The sequence below is a fragment of the Sus scrofa genome, chromosome 4 (assembly GCF_000003025.6).
Source record: "Sus scrofa isolate TJ Tabasco breed Duroc chromosome 4, Sscrofa11.1, whole genome shotgun sequence".
In the NCBI taxonomy this organism is placed as follows: Eukaryota; Metazoa; Chordata; class Mammalia; order Artiodactyla; family Suidae; genus Sus; species Sus scrofa.
In genome coordinates, this window is record NC_010446.5 from 43,319,796 (window position 1) to 43,339,040 (window position 19,245).

Below are 19,245 nucleotides of genomic sequence, written 5' to 3' on the forward strand. Positions count from 1 at the left end.
ATGGTAAAAAAGATATAACACAGTGAAATAAAAGAATGGTGGAGTGGGAGTTCCAGTTGTGGCTCAGTGGTTAACGAACCCAGCTAGAATCCATGAAGATGCGGGTTTGATCCCTGGCCTCGCTCAGTGGGTTAAGGATCCTGCATTGCCGTGATCTGTGGTGTAATTTGCAGATGTGGCTCGGATCCCACATTGCTGTGGCTCTGGCATAGGCTGGCAGTTACAGCTCTGATTGGAGCCCTAGCCTGGGAACTGGCAGTTACAGCTCTGTTTGGAGCCCTAGCCTGGGAACTTCCATATGCTATGGATTTAGTCCTAAAAAAGACAAAGAGACAAAAAGACCAAAAAAAAAAAAAAAAGAAGAAAAAAAGAAAAAAAGAATGGTGAAGTGCTCTGACATCATACTCACTTGGTTTTGAATCAAGATTTCACTCCCTTTAAATCTGTGGGATATTGGTCAAAAGCAGCAACATAATTTGTGTTGTTCTGTGCAAAATGAGCTATTTCCCAAAACTTGAGAATTTTAAGATAGTAGCATCAGATCATTAAATCCAAGCATGGGGTCCTTTTAAGTGCAGGTTACGTATCTATTAAGCACCCCTGGTCATGGTACATAATACCTCTGAGCTTTGATCACTTCTTTGAATTGGGCTTGTGGCCTCTCATGCTTGGGCCTGCCTGGGTCCTCTTACCAAGGGACATCAAACCCACATCTGCCTCACATACCCATCTGTCTTTGCCTCCCATCAGATTCTACTGATCTGATCTCCCTCCACTGCAGCAACACCTGATCATGTCCCCTCTGACTAGTGAGAACTTTTAATTTCCATCTATACTGACCCAGTGGATTCCTCTAGAGGCCTGTTAGAGGTTGGATTGTGTTTCCCACAAATTCACATATTTGAATCCTAATCCCTGGTGCATTTTCATGTGACCTTATTTGGAGAAAAGTTCTTTGTAGAGATCACCAAGTTAGAATAAGGTCATTAGAGTGGGCTGTAATCCAAGAAGACCAATGTTCATTAAAAAGTGGGAGATGGAGTTCCTGTCGTGGCGCAGTGGTTAACAAATCCGACTAGGAACCATGAGGTTGTGGGTTCGATCCCTGGCCTTTCTCAGTGGGTTGAGGATCTGGCGTTGCCAAGAGCTCTGGTGTAGATTGCAGATGCAGCTCGGATCCAGCGTTGCTGTGGCTCTGGTGTAGGCCGGTGGCTATGGCTCTGATTAGACCCCTAGCCTGGGAATATGCTGCAGGAGTGGCCCTAAAAAAAAAGGCAAAAAGACAAAAAAAAAAAAAAAAGTGGGAGATTAGAGAGAGATTCAAATATAGGGAGAAGGCCATGTGCACATTGAGATGGTCCTCTGTCAGCTGAGGAGAGAAGCCTGAAATAGATCCCTCCCTCACAGCCTTCAGACACCTTGCTGACACCTTGATTTTGGACTTCCAGCCCCCGGAAATGAGACAATGTGTTTCTGTTGCTAAAGTCAATGGCTTGCGGTACTTTTTCATGGCAGCCCTAGCAAACTAAGAGCAGGCCCTTCCAACATAGGAAACTTCCAACAAAGTCCCTTTTGTTCCTGAAGGGAAGGTTCTTGTCTTGTTGCAGAAGGAATTCAGAAATGAGTTGGAAATTGAAAAAAAAAAGTGAAGATTTAAGTGAAAAATACCCCTTTTAAAGCGAGGTGGGCAGAAAGGTGAGCAGCTCTGTGAACTTCTCTGACACACTTATTATAAGGGGCATCCAATTGCATGTGTGGAATATTCACTGGGAAGGAGGGGTTTGGGGTTCACATTCCTTAATTTTCATTCTAGCTCTACCTTCCAGAAGGAAGGAGGGATTTTTGTCCTTAGCTTTGATCAAAAGTGTCACGGTATTGGTGCATGATGGGAATTTTTATCTGCGTAGCTAATTTTATTATAATTTATTGTGATGAGGGCATAATGAGCAACAGGTTACATTTGGGCACTGGAGATGTGCGCCCTTTTCCACCTTTCTTTGTCTGCCTCCAGGACACATATCACTCCACAATGTGTGGCTTCCTATCAGTCAAGAGGTGCCTGCTTTTCTTTGTCTGCCCATGGACCCTGCTATTTGCATGATGCATAATTTCCTGCCATCTGGCCTTATTCCCCCTTCTCTGCTCATACCTAGCTATCTGCCTGCTATAGCACTTTTCTTGGTTCCTCGGCATTCAAAGATTCAAAGCCTGTGTGGTGGAAATCACTCTTTTTATGCCCCAGAGCATGATTCTGTCCACAGGGGGCAGGGGCAGAGGGGTTTACTTCCAGGCCCACAAACACACACCTTGCTGAAAAGTCTGGCCTGTGCCCTGCAGGTCTCTTGGTTTCTTGAGATTCATATTTCTGAACCATCTCCTTCACTGATGTCCACATCTCTACTTGTGTCCAGCCTGGCCTTGCCTTCAAGTAGACAGCATTCAGTGGCTTCAGACCATCATTTCCTCCCTCCATTGGCTTCCTCCTAACTAGGAAGAGTGAGATCAAGTCAGCCCTCAAGTCTCCTCCAGCAAGGAGTTGCCAGTGTCGGGCTCTGCTTCTTCATCACTAGGGTGACAGTGGGCCAGTCATGCCATCAGGGCCACAAATCAAATGTAGCTGATTCCTTGCAGTCAGTACAATATTGTTTCCTCTGCCCTCCCCAGGAGCAAGTGGTCAGAACCATAATGACTCCTAATGGCAGCTGGCAGGTCTACATCACATCTTGACATTAGCTTTTAGCTATTTTTTTTTTATAGCTGCCAGTGCGCTCAGTCAAATACCTGTCTGTCATCACAATCAGACAGGTCTTAATGTCTCTGCATTACGGAGGAGGACCTCGGCTCCCTTCCAGCCCGTTTATTATGGTCCCAGCGTAGCGTTTTATCACACATTCCTCACGCATAGCCTCCTCTCCACCACCACGGAAATCTTCCAAGTTGGCAGCTTTAGTGTCTACTGCCATTAATCTTCACTAGGCTGGGATCACGGGGCAAAGGATGATTTATTGCAATTACCTGTTATAGTGCAGAGCTCAGGTGAGCTGGGCTCACATGCATTTACTGGGCTCCCTTCCATTCTCCTGCAGCCAAGGAGTAAAACGTGTCTGCTTTGTTGCTATGTATATCTTCTTGCATTTAGCTCATCAAAGGTTAGTTAATTAACGGAGAAGTGAGGAAATAGATTTAGATAGTAGTAGGGTTATGTATAGACATGGTGAAGCCTGGCTGTTCAAAGCCAGAACTGACACTGACATTTGACAGTCCATTTAATTTCTTTGTTGTTTCTGCATTTTAAGAAACATCCAAAGGAAATTCAAAATTGCACTTACCTGCCACTTTCTGCACCATCTGTTCCAGGTGATTAAAACCAATCTGCATATAGTGTGTTTCATTTCCAATTTCTCGCTCCCTGGGATGGCAGGGGGCAGTGCATGAAGTGGGGATAATGTGTGCTTGGGTTCTGCTGGTGAGAAAAAGGAGGGGGTGGGGGTGGAATAACAGGGAAAAAGAAAGTTCCATGAAAAGCTCTTTGCAGCAAAAACAAATGTATTCCTAAAAATGGCCCATTGTTTCCCTGTTACCAGCTCTGATGGCACCTCCCTGTCTGCTCTAAGTATTTTTTACTTAGAGCTTCAATCCTCTCATGTCACTGGCCTGATGAGAAAGTGACAATGTTCAGGATGGATTAAAAAGCCTTTTTTGTTTTTTTGTTTGTTTGTTTGATTTTGTTTTTGCTCTTGTATCTGAGATCTTATTCATTCCCAAGTTGGTTATAGTCTGTAGGAAATACTATTTGATGTCTATATGATGGACAATGCGTCATTAGTTCACTACTGGAGGGTTTTTTCCCCCCACACCCACAGCATATGAAAGTTCCCAGGCTAGGGATTGAATCTCAGCAGCAGCTGCAACCTATGCCACAGCTGTGGCAATGCCGGATCCTTAACCCATCTGCACCACATCAATGCCCTGGAGGGGGCATTGAACTAAAGGATGTCTCTCCCTCTTCCCCTCCTCCTTCCTTTGCCCCTCTCTCTCTCTCTGATGAAGCCAGCTACCATGTTGTAAACTACCTATGGAGAGACCCACATGGAAAGGAACTGAGGGTGGCCTCTGGCCCTCAGTCAGGGAGGAGCTGAGGCCCTCAGATCAAACTCCTGGGAGAAACTAAGTCCTGCCTATAGTGTGAGGTTGGAGGGAGATCCTTCTGCAACTGAGCCTTGAGCTGCCTGTAGCCTAGCTGGCACCTTGATCAAAGCATGTGAAAGACCCTGAATTACACTATCCAGCCAAGCTTTCCCCAGATTCCTGACTGTGAGATAATGTGTTATTTTAAACCACTACATTTTGGGATATTTTGTTACACAGCCAGAGATAACTAATACAACATGAAAACTTAAAACACACAGGAATATTTCCATGATTCTCTTTGCTATAGAGAGGAATTGGGGAAAGGGCACACTTGCCTTAGAATCATGTAAGGAGTACAAAATGACCCATAAAATAATGATACAAATATTTAACAAATCTGAGTGACACAGAAACCAACCAACCAGAAGTTAGCCTTGTCACTGAGCAGGCTGCTGGAGGCATGCCGTGGTGCCCAGGCCACAGTGCCTTCTGGCTTTTGACTTGTGGAAGTTTCCATGTGGTTCTGGGGCAACTTGGAGGTATTCGGGGCTCAGAGTAGGGTTATTTATCAACTGGGGTGAGTATGTCCATGTTTTAACATCTAGCCTGTCCATAGTAGTGCCTCTCTTCTGGATATCAGCCTTGGGCTAGTTCAAAGAGGTTCATTTCAGGTATATCATCTGAATCAGAAGGCACAGGAGGGAGTGGGGTGGGAAGGTAGGAATCCCTTTTTGTTCTTCCCTTTGACTTACTGAAGAGAATCTTATGGGTTCCAAGTCTCCAAAAGACCAGAATCAGCTAGCTTTTCCATTTGCTTATCAGTAAATCATCTATTATAAGCCCAAAGGTTTCAGAGAACATACCCTCCCACAGCTGGAAGCCCAGGTTTTGCTCTGACATCTTCTCTCCCGTTTTCATGCATTAGTGAATGTTATTCTACAGTGTGCAGGAGCCTGGGCAAGGCAGGCCTTTTAAACATTCAGCTGCATGCTTGAACTGGGGAAATCACAGCTGCCCTCGCTTTTGATAATGCCAGGGAAATTGGTAAATAAATAAATAACTAGGGCCCAGGGTTCATTTACTAAATACCCCAATAGTGCAAGCAAACCGCATCAGGCACATCAAAGGAAAATAAAAGCATAATTTAGTAATAACATGGTCTCCTGCAGCCTCCTGCTTAACTCAAGTGTTAAGTTAAAAGAGGTAAATCAGGGGTTTTGCAGCACAATTTTATACTTAGTCTTCTTTTTCTTTTTTTTTAAAAAAGAACAGGATCTGGGACCACTTCCTATGTTAGCAGGATCTGGCACAGTTTTCCTTCCTGTGAAAGGGGAGACTTTCACAAATAATTGTTACCCATTATTCTTTATTTACCCTTCAACTAAGGACTCTCCTCTCCTGTAAGGAACATGCCAACGATTAAAGCATTTACATGTATTTGAGGCACTTTATACCCACCAGGTCAGGAACTGGTTTTCAGTTTGGGTGTGGAAGAAACAGCACAGAGCCCAGGCTCTGATGGAGGAGGCTAGTCTGTCAGGAAGAAGGAAAAAGATGATGCAGGTAGGAGGCAAGAAGAATGCAGGGTCTTCTAGGATATCTTCCAAATGGTCTTCCTGTTCCCAGGGACATCCAAACCTTTAGGTACCTAACATCAGGGGATAGGCAGTGTAGAGATGGCACTGGGAGTGCCCTTGGTCAGCCTTTGTTACCTTATAATCAGCCAGGGGTGGTGCAGTCATGTTCCTATCACATTGGACTGCCTACTCCCCTCCAGCTTCTCAACCTCAGGCCCAGAGTTCCCTACCCTGGCTAGCCCTTGGGGGTTCATCACGCTCGAGCTTTGTGGCCTGATCTTTCCCTGGTCCCATTTGCTGAAAACTGACTGCACCCCTGTGCATGAACCCCATTTTGTCCTCATTTTTCACTACCTGCCCTTCATCTGGGTACTGGGTATTTTCACTTACAGCATTTCCCATGGTTTAGTATTGAAAACTGCTCCTTCTGCACCCCCTCCAGACTGAAATGGCTCTGTCCATCAAGTCCTTCACTAAATGCACCCACTGGATGGAGATGCATGGTATTGGAGTCAGGTTGCCTGAGATCAAAGGCCAACCCTCCTATTTAGTAGTAGGCAAGTCCCCTTGACTTTGCTAAGCTTTGTCGTCCCATTATTCAAAGGGAAATTTCTCCAAGGCTCAAATTTTTACCTTAAAATGAGAATCAATAATCCCTAATTTGTAGGATTGTTGTGAGGATTAAATAATATAAAATGTTTCACATGCTGACTGACACATAAGGTACCCTCAATAATTGATATATACACAATTGTACACTCCTTTATACCATTGATCTTCCTTTGAATATTAGATGATTTTATCCCCTTAACCTCCTTTCTAGGTAAGTACCATTATTATCTCCCTTGTGCAAGTGGTGTTAAATAACTTGCCCAAGCTCATACATCCATTGGAGAGAGGCTTTTGACTGTAGGTCTAAATCCATAACCTGTTTCCAGATTTCCTTAAAATGATGAGCTATTTACTTTCTCTCTTTCCTTTTCATTTTGGCCAAGAGCTGATGAAGTGTTTATGATTCAAATGGTTTATCCATATGAAAGGATAAATTGAGAGAGGTGAGAAGTCAACACAGGTGTAATTAGGCAGATCATCTGCTGTTGATAGCGACTCTCCCAGATGTCAACAAAACAAGTTACTAAATAGAGTGGATGCTGGTTGTAAACTTGAAAGTGAGCCATGCCTTGGAATATCAAGAACCACTGCTGATGGTAGGAAGCAATAGTATAATTAATCCAACACACGGATACACAGTAATTTACATTTAGATATAGAATCTATTTAATACCCATACTGGTTAAGGTGGGAATGTTGAATGCATCAGCCAGTTGGGGAAACCATGCCATAAAATCATGTCTTTCAGGGGCTGGAAACCTGTCCCCACTGCTCTCAAGTTCTCCTTCCCACCTACATGCCAGGCAGCCTCAAGGAAGCTCCTCCTAAGTTTCCTGTCCTCCACATGCCTCCCTGGTGATCTGAAGAAAAGGAGGTATATTCATTTATTTTTTTCTTAGGATACACCTGAGTGACTATTTGAGGCATATGGCAACATCCTTGGCCTTTTCTCACATGAAGGTTGGTAGATTGGACTCTGGAGGTTCCTTTGGGAAGTTGCTCTTGACCTCAGGGTTTTTTTTTTTTTTTTGTAGAAAAAACCAGAAATGTCTTTCCTGTCTAGATTGTGCTGGGCCATCAACAGAGAATGAAGGAATAAGAGAAGAAGTGGACAGTGCCTAAAGTAAAGGCTTTCTAAACAAATGGGGCAGCATTCAGACTTAATAAAAGGTTGCTGCCTGATCAGAAGTGGCCTGGGACTGTGTAAGACATGCATACCAGAAGTGGAGAGATACTGCTTAGTTTTATTTTGTTTGGCCTGCAGAGAATTTTATAATTTGAATTTCATTGTTGATATTTATAAATCAGGAGATATCATATGAAAATCTAGATTTTTGCTTTTGCTTGAAAAATGGGGATTTCTGGCGACAGTGGACCCGTACTTCCATGGATAATAATTAGTTGGAGCTGAGTGATAGCTAGCTCCTTAGACAAAGGCTGGCCTCCCCAGGTCTGTCCATTCCTGGGTAGGACACTATATAATGTCTCTTGGATCTCAAAATTAGTGCATTTGCCACACATCTTGAAGGTCACTTTGTTTTCCTTCCACTCTTTGTTCTTTCTTATTCTATATTGTTTTACATTGTTCTTATACTTGACCTATTTGCATTATGGCAGCCTTATTAAATTGTGATCTCTGTTTTAGATCAATACCAAATATATATCATTCAGAAGCTGAGCACTGGCATCAGGAAGCCAATCAAGAAGATCTGTTCTATGAGGAGAGTTACTTATTGGTCAACCCAATCTGGGTTCCAGAAAAGTGACTCTTGGGGACACAGTCCCATTCAGTTCTTCCCCCTGAACACCTGAAAGAGTTTGTTGGACCTAGGACTTTATATGGACAACAGCATAAATGAGTGGAGAATAATACAAAACATGGTACATGGAGTACAATGACTACCTGGGTCACTTGAATTTTTTTTCTTTTTTTGCTTGAATTTTTTTTTTTTCTTTTTTGGCATATGGACTTCTGTGCCAGGGATCAAATCCAAGCCAGTTGCAGGCCACACCACAACTGTGGCAATGCTGGATCCTTCTTCCCACTATGCTGGGCCTGGGATCAAACATAGGTCCTGGCATTGCCATTGTGCCACAGTGGGAACTCCTCACTTGAATATTTACCAATTTGCACCACCTAGCATTGCTTGGTGCCTGGTATTGCACTAATCACATCACATCCATCATATCACTAATTCCTCTTAATATCCCTGTGATAATATTGAGGTAACTGATAATAGTAATATTAGGTAGGACCCAGCTTTAGCCAACATTTTATGGGTGAGAAAACCGAGGACCTGATAGTGTTAGGGGTTGCCACACCACCACCTGCCACCAGGGATTCCTAGCCAGTAGCCTGACTCGAGAGCCCAGTTGCTGAATTATCACCTCCCCTGCCTTCCTGTCTGCCAGAGAGGAGATATCAACAAAGACTCCAAGACCTGCACGCGAGCTCCTCAGGTGTGGAATTTGTGATGAGTGAAAGGAATATCAATTGAGTACCTATTAGAGGATTCTATGTTGAAGTGAAAAACAACAGCGCAGAGCCTCCCCTGTTAAACCAGATTGTGCAGAAGCCCTGTGGACTCTGGCAACAGTAGGTAGAGTGGAGGGCTGGGTTTTAGGCTGCTTTCCTAGTACCGTCTCCAGTTATGCATACACTGGGAAAGACCAAAGCTGTAGAGGCAGAGTCCTTATGGGACTCTAATGCCATGTTATGTGGCACTGCTGGTGTTTTGTGGAGTGACAGTTTCACCACCTATGCCATGAAGTTTGTGGGTAATACAGATGCTGGCAGCAGCCCTGGCATTGAGGACTAGATTCCAGATGCACCTCAGTGAGGGTGTGATCTCCCTGCTTTCTGTGCTTTGCGCCACAGCGTGGCTCATGCTAACAGAGAGCTTGTACGAAACTTCACTGCCATTGCCCCGTGTCCTGCTGTAAATGGGGAGGGCCTCAAACTCTGTGTCCCAAGGCCAGGAGCTAGTGTGCTTTCATCATTAAAAACACTGTCTCAGGGCTTGGGTGGACCTGGTTTGAATTCCAGTTTTTGTCATTTAGTAGCTGTGTGATTTGGGCTTGTTAATTAACCTCTCTGTGTGCCAGGACTCATGTAAGTAAGTATCCACTCTGTATTAGAATTTCAATGATAATTAAATAAGGTGATTTTGAAAAATCACTCAGTATAATATCTGGGTGCATAGTAAATACTTTATTGGTAATTTTATTTTAAATACAATCAGGAGCAGATGGAAAACATATGTGGGTCTCTTTTACCTAGCACCACCAGAGGAACTGTTAAACCACATTTCTTTGATTCCAACTCACCCTTAAGTGTAACATCATCACATTCATAACTTTGGGGGAGAAAAACACAAACACATTGAACTATTTGTAAAGCACGTCATGGTTTCAGGTGCGAAACTACGAAAAAATTTCTCTTAGAATCTCATAAATGTGAGTTATTATGCCTGAGATGTGCCTGATCAACAAGACTTTGCTTCATTTTTCTTCTAGCATAACATCCAAAGGAACCGAGTCCAACTGAAAACTATCCTTGTCATTTCTCTTGCAAAGTCTTTGATGTGCGCTTGTCCCTTCTGTTTCACACACTGGTCTGTAGTAGAGAGAATACAAGCTCTTCCTCCTTAGGGACACTTTCTTTGCATGAGCCTCAGTTTTTCCATCCATGAAATGGGACACTTCCCACCTCGTAGGTTTGTTGTGGGAATTAAATGAGACAAAATAGACAAGCCACCCAGCTGAATTCCTTACCCAGAAAAGAAATCTGTAGGTTCTTGTCTGTTCCTTCTCACTTTCACTCAGCTTGCACTACATGGATTAGAACTAAGTGACTTGTACATGAAGGAAGTGTTGTGGGATGCATGGAACATTTCTGAATTTGTGTGTGTGTGGCGGGGGGCAGTTTAGGGCCACACCGTGGCATATGGAAATTCCCAGGCTAGGGGTCGAATCAGAGCTGCAGCTGCCGGCCTACACCACAGCCACAGCAATGCCAGATCAGAGCTGTATCTGCAAACTATGCCACAGTTCATAGCAATGCTGGATCCTTAACCCACTGAGCAAGACCAGGAATCAAGCCCCCCACCTCCCCACATCCTCATGAATACTAGTTGGGTTCGTTGCCCCTAAGCCACAATGGAAACTCCCATTTCTGAATTTTTTTTTTTTTAATTAAAGGATGAATTGGGAGTTTGGGAGTAGCCGAGGCAAAATATTATATATAGGATGGATAAACAGCAAAATTTTACTGTAGAGCACAAGGAAATACATTCAATATCCTGGGATAAACCCTAAAGGAAAAGAATATATGTGTATAACTGAGTCACTTTACTGTACAGTAGAAGTTAACACAACATTGTAAATAAACTATACTTCAACATTGTGTGTGTGTGTGTATATATATATATATATGTATATATATATTTTAAAGGGAGCTCTTTTATGTCGTAGTATGTTAAGGATCTGGCCTTGTCACTGCAGCACTTTGCATTGCTGCTGTGGTGTGGGTTTGCTCCCCGGCCTGGGAACTTCCATGTGCCACAGCTGTAGCCAGAAAAAAATTCAAAAAAAGAAGAAAGAAAAACAACTACCACCACCACCACCAAAAAAAATTAGACCACTGAGAATTCTTAGCCTGTGTGTTTAGTCAGTATAATAAATACCAACATAATATATAATTGTATATTTACAATATATACAATTGTATAATAAACACTGTATGATTAACACCAACGTGATAAGCTGGCTGCAAAGCCCCCAAATTAATTTTACTACCTGCTGGAAGGTAGCCCTGAGAATAGGTTTCTGGCTGGTATCAGCAGAAGAGGGGCTCCTCTGAAGAACTGGTGCTCATTCAGAAGGTCTGAGATGACAAAGCAAGCATGAGAAATGACACTCCTGCTCTTCTCAGTCAGAATTGGACTGCATTAATTGGTTCAACTGTTTTTAAAAAAAATTGTTTTTAGGGCTGCCCCTGAGGCATAGTTTCCAGGCTAGGGGTCGAATCAGAGCTGTAGCTGCAGGTCTACACTACAGCCATAACAATGCCAGATCTAAGCTGCATCTGTGACCTACGTTGCATTTGTGACCTACGCTGTATCTGTGACCTATGCCATACCTTGCAGCAACATTGGCCAGCCCTTAACCCACTAAGTGAGATCAGGAATTGAACCCGCATCCTCATGGATACTAGTCAGGTTTTTAACCCAATGAACCAAAATGGAAACTTGGTTCAAGTATTATTTTTTAAAGTGCCACCTTTCACGGGATACTGGTCTAGGCTGGAGACACATAGATAAGATAACAAAGCATGGGCCCTTGCCCTGTGGAGTGTGGCGTCTAAAAGGGGGGACAGGCAGGGACCAAGAAGAGAAATCAACATAGTATTATAAAATGGGATAGCACCATGAGGGAAGAGAGCAGTACGCCGGGAACAACAGGAGGATGTGGGAGGATCAAGCCTCTCAGGGGGGCTGACATCTGAGCTGGAAGAAGTGCAACACGCAGCATAAAGAGAAGGCTGAGGAACAGCATATGTGAAGTCTCTGAGATGAGAAAGACTTGGCACGCTTTAGACCTGAGTAAAGGCCATTGGGCAGGAACACAGTGACCAAGGGGACAATCTGTTCTCAAACAACTGATTTGCTAATTACTCTAGTAATACGTTGAGTGGAACCTAAAGAATGTTTATAATCTGAACATATGATTTGAACTTCCAAAGACAATATGCAGAAAACGGGACATGCAAGGGAGTTTGCGTCTTTTCTTCTCACGGTGCAGCATGTCAGGTAACACCTCCTACATGTGTTGCCTGTGCTTCAATTCAAGCACGGTTTGGTTTCTCCTGCTGGTACTTACTTCATCCCAGAGGCATCGTATCAGATAGCTGCTGGAACTGGATCAGACCATCCAGAAAGCAGTGAGTCAAAAACTCAACAGTTCCCATCATGGCTCAGTGGAAACGAAAATGACTAGTATCCCTGAGGACGCAGGTTCGATCCCCGGCCTTGCTCAGTAGGTTAAGGATCGGTATTGTCATAAGCTGTGGTGTAGATCGCAGACAAAGCTAGGATCTGGCATTGCTGTGGCCAGTGGCTGCAGCTCCAATTTGATCCCTAGCCTGGGAACCTCCATATGCCTTGGGTGTGGCCCTAAAAAGACAAAAGACAAACACACAAATAAACAAAAACTCCACAGAGAATGAAGTTTTTCTCCCACTAGTAGGATATTTGAAAATGGTTTCTTTCACTTTTCCTTCTAGAGAAGTGCTTTTTTTTTTTTTTTTTTTTTTTTTTTTTTTTTTTTTTAATGTTATGGCTGCACCCACAGCATATGGAAGTTCCCAGGCCAGGGATTGATTCCAAGCCACAGCTACAACCTGTGCAGAATCCTTTAACTGTGCAGGCCCAGGGATCAAACCCATGCCTCCCCAGTGAAGTGAGCTGCTGCTATTGGATTCTTAACCCACTGAGTCATGGCAGGGAGTCCAGCAGTGCTTTTATTAACAGGTGCTGTGTTCTGAATGTTTGTGTCCCTCCAAAGATATACATGAAATCTGAATGCCCCATGTAGTGGTATTAGGAGGTGGGGACTTTGGGAGCTGCTTAGGTCAAGGAGGTAGGGCCCTTGTGAATGGGATTAGTGCAATTATAAGAGAGACTCCAGAGAGCTTGCTGCCCCTCCCACCATGTGAGGACACAGCCAGAAGATGCCAGCTATGAACTAGGAAGATGGCCCTCACTACAGTGCCACCATGCTGGCAACTTGATCGTGGACTTCTCAGCCTCCAGAACTATGAGAAATTTCTATTTTTTTAAAGCTACCCAGTGTGTGGTATTTTGTTATAGCAGCCTGAAAGGATTGAGACAATAAGTATTGGATAAAAAAGGTATATTAAAAAATAAATTTGGAAAGTCTTGGGGGATGGATGATAAACAATATTAAAACTTACTTTATTTCAAGCTTTCTAGGAGCTTTCCATCATCTTGGATTTCCTGAAATATTGTGATAAATATTTATATTTCCATTGAGGTAAAAGTTTAACAAATGGTATTTAAAATTCCTTTGAAATAAGATCTTGCAAAATGACCCCATTTATTCTAACATATGTCAGAATCAAGATAATTAGGTGAGCAAAGCAGATATATGTCACCATACAAGGAACTGATGGAACAGAATTTAAGCTGGGACATTATGGATTATAGTATTTGTATACGTAGTGAATTAATTCCCTTTGGAAATGAATGACATAAGCCACGATCAGCAAGATATATCCCAGGGAGTATGTAGGTGCCAAGGGGTCTCTCATTAAACTGGAATCATGGATTCATTTGTGGGAATGGGTCGTTTGGGGAAGAGTCTATAAATAAATGCCCTCTGCAAAACAGTCTGAGCTGGACAGGGAGGGAGATGGAATTAAGGGAGAGAATGGAGTTGAGCTTCGCCATATGGTCAGTGCCACAGCCGGGCAAGCCTGTCAGGGGTAGGCACGCTCGGAATGCAGGCGAGAGGGAATTGTCCTGAAAGAACTACATACATTCCACCAGGAGGAAATGAGGACAGAGGGCTGTGGGCAAGAATCTGCTCAGTGACTGACACTTGTGCTGATCGGAGCCAACACTGGATGTTGAATCATGTCTATACAGAGTTGATTAGGATGGATGGGAGCCTTCTAATGCCCTAAAAACATTCAATCCAGGGCAGACCATACTCATCCAAAGTGCCATATACAAGATTGGCTTGTGTTTTGCAATGCATGTGACTGAATTTACTCAACTGATTAGAGGCATATGAATAGATCTACCAAGAAAGTCCTTTTTCTCTACATCTCCCCATCCCAAAGGTCTTCCCCTAGCTATGATTTCCCCATAAAAAATATGTTGGTTATATTAAAACTTTAAGCTTTCTGGATTAGATGTAAAGCAATGCTAACTGCAGGTATGACTTTTCCTATGCAGACCCTGTGCCTCGTTGCTATGAATACATTAGAATTTGCTAACAGGGTGGGTGTTTGCCGTCTGCCTCCATTCCATCAGCAGGGGTTGATATTGGGGTTGTTACAGGGGCCTTGGGAGCTGATCATCATCCCTCCCTTCTCTATCATGTTGTCTTTCTGCATGCAATCCTGATGAAAATGAAGTCCCGTACCTGGAAAACTATGGATGGTATATGCATATATACCATTTTGCATGATAAGGGGTTTTCCAAACTTAGCCCCTTTCTTGGAGTAATAGATTTATGGTAATTTTTATGTCATCCATTCAGATGTTTAGTGTAAGAAGCAGGAAAAAGATTCTAGCTCATTCAAGGTTTGCTTTGGTTCCTATTCCCCACAGCTCACCCACAGTGCTAGACACAGAACTTTTCATGACAAATCACTAACTCCCGAGATGCTTCAGTTAACCTAATGGGCTTAGCCTTGTTAGTGAATTAGGCTGTCTCACACACACACTCACACACATATATTATAATCTTTTAATGTTCTGCTGGAAGGATTACTTGAAATCTTTGCAAGAAAGAATAATTATCACAGTTATGGTTATATTATCATATATACAAACGACCTTAATGCCATCTAAAAATGTATATCTCCAGGAAAACTCAGGTTTCAAATCCTAAGAGCAAGACTGATATTATGCAACAAGGCATTTTATGACATAATAATGGGTTAATTTACTTACAATACCCTGTAACAGTTGCTAAAATTAAATTATCCTTTCACCCATTTCAGTGCTTTAAAATACCTTGCTTAAATCTATTTCATTTTCTAGCATATGTGATGTGGTATAGTTTCCTAGAGTCTGGAATTATTTTCTTTCAAATACAGGTAGCAAAGAAAATTCTTGTAATAAAATGTAGCTCTTCTTGTACTTAGGATTTTGACATATGTAGTCTTCAGGGATGAAGCATGCCATTCTATTCCAATTTTCTCCTGTGATGCCTAAGATGTGTCTTAGAAGGAGATCCAAGGGAGGGAATAGTTTGGTAGGAAGTCGTACTCAAAATGGCCTTGGCTGATGCTCTGAACTGTCTGGTTTTCATATAGAATTTGGGACAATAAATTGTATTCTGGTGTTTGGATTGGATGCCAGAGCACTCTTGGATGGGGAAAATGTGTGTCCTCTGTCTTACTTGTCTATACGTTTTCCTTCTGGCCAAGAAGCTGTCTCTCACTTTCTCTTTTTATAAAGTCCTTCTGGATCTTGGTTGCTTTGGCTTTAGCAGGCTCTACCAAATTTATCTAACATTAATGCGACTATTCAATTCTATACTTGTGTCTGAATAAAAGTATTAAAAGCTTGGCAGCATAAAGCAGGTTCATGTAAGTATGTCACTCAATCAGTACATGGCCACATGGAAGAATCCGTGATTGCCATTCGAGTTCACACAATTCCCTGACTCTAAAAGAAACAAAAAATACCCTAACTGATTTCTGAAACTGAGAACTGGTTGCGTGTCACCTAACCCATAATTTGTGTATGTTATGGTGAGCCTAAGATACAGTTATACTGCTGATAAACCTTTGCAGCAGATGCACCAGAAAGTCTTAGAAAAGTACATCTCCCTTCTAAGTTATTAAAGCTTTACGTTTTTTCATATTGCATTTCTAGTGTAGAGTCTAGGATTATTGATCTTGAATCCCCCCCCAGCATAATTTTTTTCAGGCTATTCTATGTGGATTTATGAAAGTGCCTGTTAGGAACAATAATAATTAAGAATTAAGATTGAGGTTTTCTATTGATTCTTTATTCCCAACCTGAGATCTAGAAGTTGATTTCTGTTTTACTTTGAATTATTCAATTCCACTTGTGTTTATAAAGCACCAGCTGTATATCCAGTCCTTGGTGATGTGAGGAGTTCCCAAAGGCATTCAAAACTTGGTCTCTGTTTGGGAATTTACAGTAACATTAGGAGGCGAGATGCACTTACATTAAACAACCAAGAGATCGTCATTGTAACGTGGTGCCAACGCATGTGATGCAGTGACCTTAGTCCTCCAAGTGTGAAATGTGGACCAGCAGCATCAGAATCTTCTGGGAGTTTGCAACGAATGCAATCTGCATTTTAACAAGATCTGAACATTAAAATTTAAGAAATTCTCATATAAACAGTGAGCACCAGGGAAAGATGGGGTTCGGTGAGGCTGGAATAGAGTGGAGTTGAGGGGAACAGCTTTGTAGAGAACAACTGAGGCTCTTGGAAGGGGTTTAGGATCTGGGTAATGTGGACCAGTAGGTCTTAAATTATCCTCTGCATAAAAGCCACTCCCTGGGGTTCTTGTTAAAATGTCAGTTCTTGGAGTTCCCACTGTGGCATCATGGGTTAAGAAACCAACTGCAGCAGCTTAGGTTGCTGGGGAGGCACAGGTTTAATTCCTGGCCCGGTGCAGTAGGTTAAGGATCCTGCAGCTGTAGTATAGGTCTCAGCGGCAACTTTGAATATGGCCATTAAAAAAAAAAAAAATGTGGATTCTTAAAACTCTTCACCCTTTCCTGAATGACAATCTGTGGGATGGATCCTAACAAGATATAATTTAAACAAGGAAATTTTATAAAGTACTTTTGAGAAATGCAGAAACAGGTTAAAATGAGTGCATGCAAAGAGGGGTCTCACGTATTGAGGCCATGCCAGCTTTGTTGTCTGTGTTTCTTCCTGAGTCCCTTGCCTGCTTCATTTCTCACCAATCTCCGTTCTGGTTTATCCTCCTTACTGTTGCTGGAGGGAACTACCTAAAAACAATTCAGAATGCTTGTTTTGCCCATTGTGAAATTCTGCTCTTGCCTAAAGCTGGACTCATGCTTGGTGGGGCAGGCAGCCTGGCCAGCACTGGCCCTTCCCCTCCTGTCCTTCCACTTCATCTCCCAGTGCTTCTCTCCTCTGTCCAGGCAAACTGCGTTTCTCCCCCACCCAGAACACCGGGCCTTCCACCCCTGAGCAAATCTTCGCTTCTATTCCTTCCTTCTCTATCTGGCAAATTCCTTATCCCTCACCCTCAGTAGTCCTTCCGGCAGAAAAAACAAGATGTTGTCTTTTTTGCAGAGCTGTTTGCTGTCTATATTCTAAAGCTGGAAACTGATTTCAACTGAAGAGGTGGTGCTTCTCTTTGTGGGAGGGGGGCAATTGAACAGGCTTTTGAGTATGGGGAAAAAAAAAAAAACAACATTTATAACTGTCACTGGGTCACTCCCTTCTTGAATTTTTCTCCTCTCTGTGTTCTTCTTGCCTGTGTCATTTTTCCCAGCCTCCTTCAGCCCTTCCCTCTTCCCACCTTCCCTGCTGCCATGCCTCAAGATGCACCCTTGGTCCTGCTTCTATCTCTTTAGCTCTCTGTTGAATACTCTGAGCGAGTTTATCCCCCCTTCCTCTAGGCTCGGGCTGCTGCCCATATGCATTTGGTTTTCCAAACTCCATCTTCCAGCTCTTGATACATTTTTGTCCTATTTCTAGTTACAATGGAAATAGTTGTAAATAGCAATAATGAAAATTATTGCTATTGGGATAAACTGAGATAGTGGCCTTGGAAAGTTTAACACAGTGGTGAGTGCTCCATAATTTTAAGCTGTTTTATCCTTCACAAAAACAAGAGGATGACAAAAGTCATCATCACCCATGATGGCTACCAAAGAAAGGCACAATGCATAAGGCAATTTCAGGCAGATTAAAACTCCAAGTCAGCTGTGGCCTTCAAACAGTCAAGGTCCACTGAAAGTTATTCTTAGTGATGTGAAAATTAATTCTCTTGGAGTTCCCATCGTGGCGCAGTGGAAATGAATCTGACTAGGAACCACGAGGTTGTGGGTTCGATCTCTGGCCTCACTCAGTGGGTTAAGGATCTGGCGTTGCAGTGAGCTGTGGTGTAGGCTGGCAGCTACAGCTCCATGAGACCCCTAGCCTGGGAACCTCCATATGCCGCGGGTGCGGCTCTAAATGGACAAAAAGACAAAAAAAAAAAAAAATCTCTTTTTGGAGTATATCCAGATTTCTACCTCTAGACACAGGATAGCATAGTATTTCTCAACCTCCCAGGGTTTGTGGGGCTCTGTGACCAGCTGTGGCCAGTGAGTTGTGAGCAGAGGTGATGTGTGTCATTTCTGGAGCAAGCTTTTAATGCTGTTCCAAGATTCTCCAGAGCACACTTTTTCAAAATGTTTCAAATGATGGCTGCTCTATCAGCCAGGCTTCTTGGCTCATAAGGACAAATGGCATGCAAGGTCACTGTCTTTCATTTATGAGGTGAATGCTGACTTATGACTAGGTTCAGTGTACATGAAGTAACATGAGTGCCTCTCCAGGGCTGGGAGTGGCAAATCACCACTGCACTGTGTGGCCTGGCTGCTAGCAATCCCGTAGAGCATCCTCTGTGCAAGTACCTGTTCACCTAGACAGACTGCTCCAAGTTCACGAAGCATCCCTTATTATGGGGTGACTGAGCTGGTTGCTGCTTTCAGTTTTTATTCCAGTTGTTAATGGTTTATTATTATTATTATTTGGCTGCACCTGTGGCATGTGGAGGTCCCCAGACCAGGAATTTAACCCGCATCACAGCAGTGACAATGTCAGATCCTTAACATGCTGAGCTACCAGGGAATTTCAATGATGAATTATTAATAACTTGGTTTCCTCATATCAGTTTAATTGGTTGTGGCTTTTTTAATCATACAGTGTGAAGGATGCATATTTATTTCAGCAGTATTTTTGGTCTATAATTTTCTAATAACTTAACTTTGAGGCCATAGTGGTATTATAATTCAAGTGTAAATAATCTGTATATTTTCCTAAAGAAAATATATGCATTCTCCATCAAAAATTTACTTTCAGAGAGCAACATGGATGGACCTAGAGATGATCTTATTAAGTGAAATAAGTCAAAGACAAATATATGATATCACTTCTTTGTGGAATC

At 42.7% G+C, this 19,245-nt stretch overlaps 1 long non-coding RNA gene across 1 annotated transcript; it reads left to right on the plus strand.

Moving 5' to 3' along the window:
• LOC106510027 lies at positions 1,282-9,508 on the plus strand. Its single transcript, XR_002343221.1, has 2 exons — positions 1,282-7,194; positions 7,966-9,508. It is a non-coding gene; the product is annotated as an uncharacterized LOC106510027 (long non-coding RNA).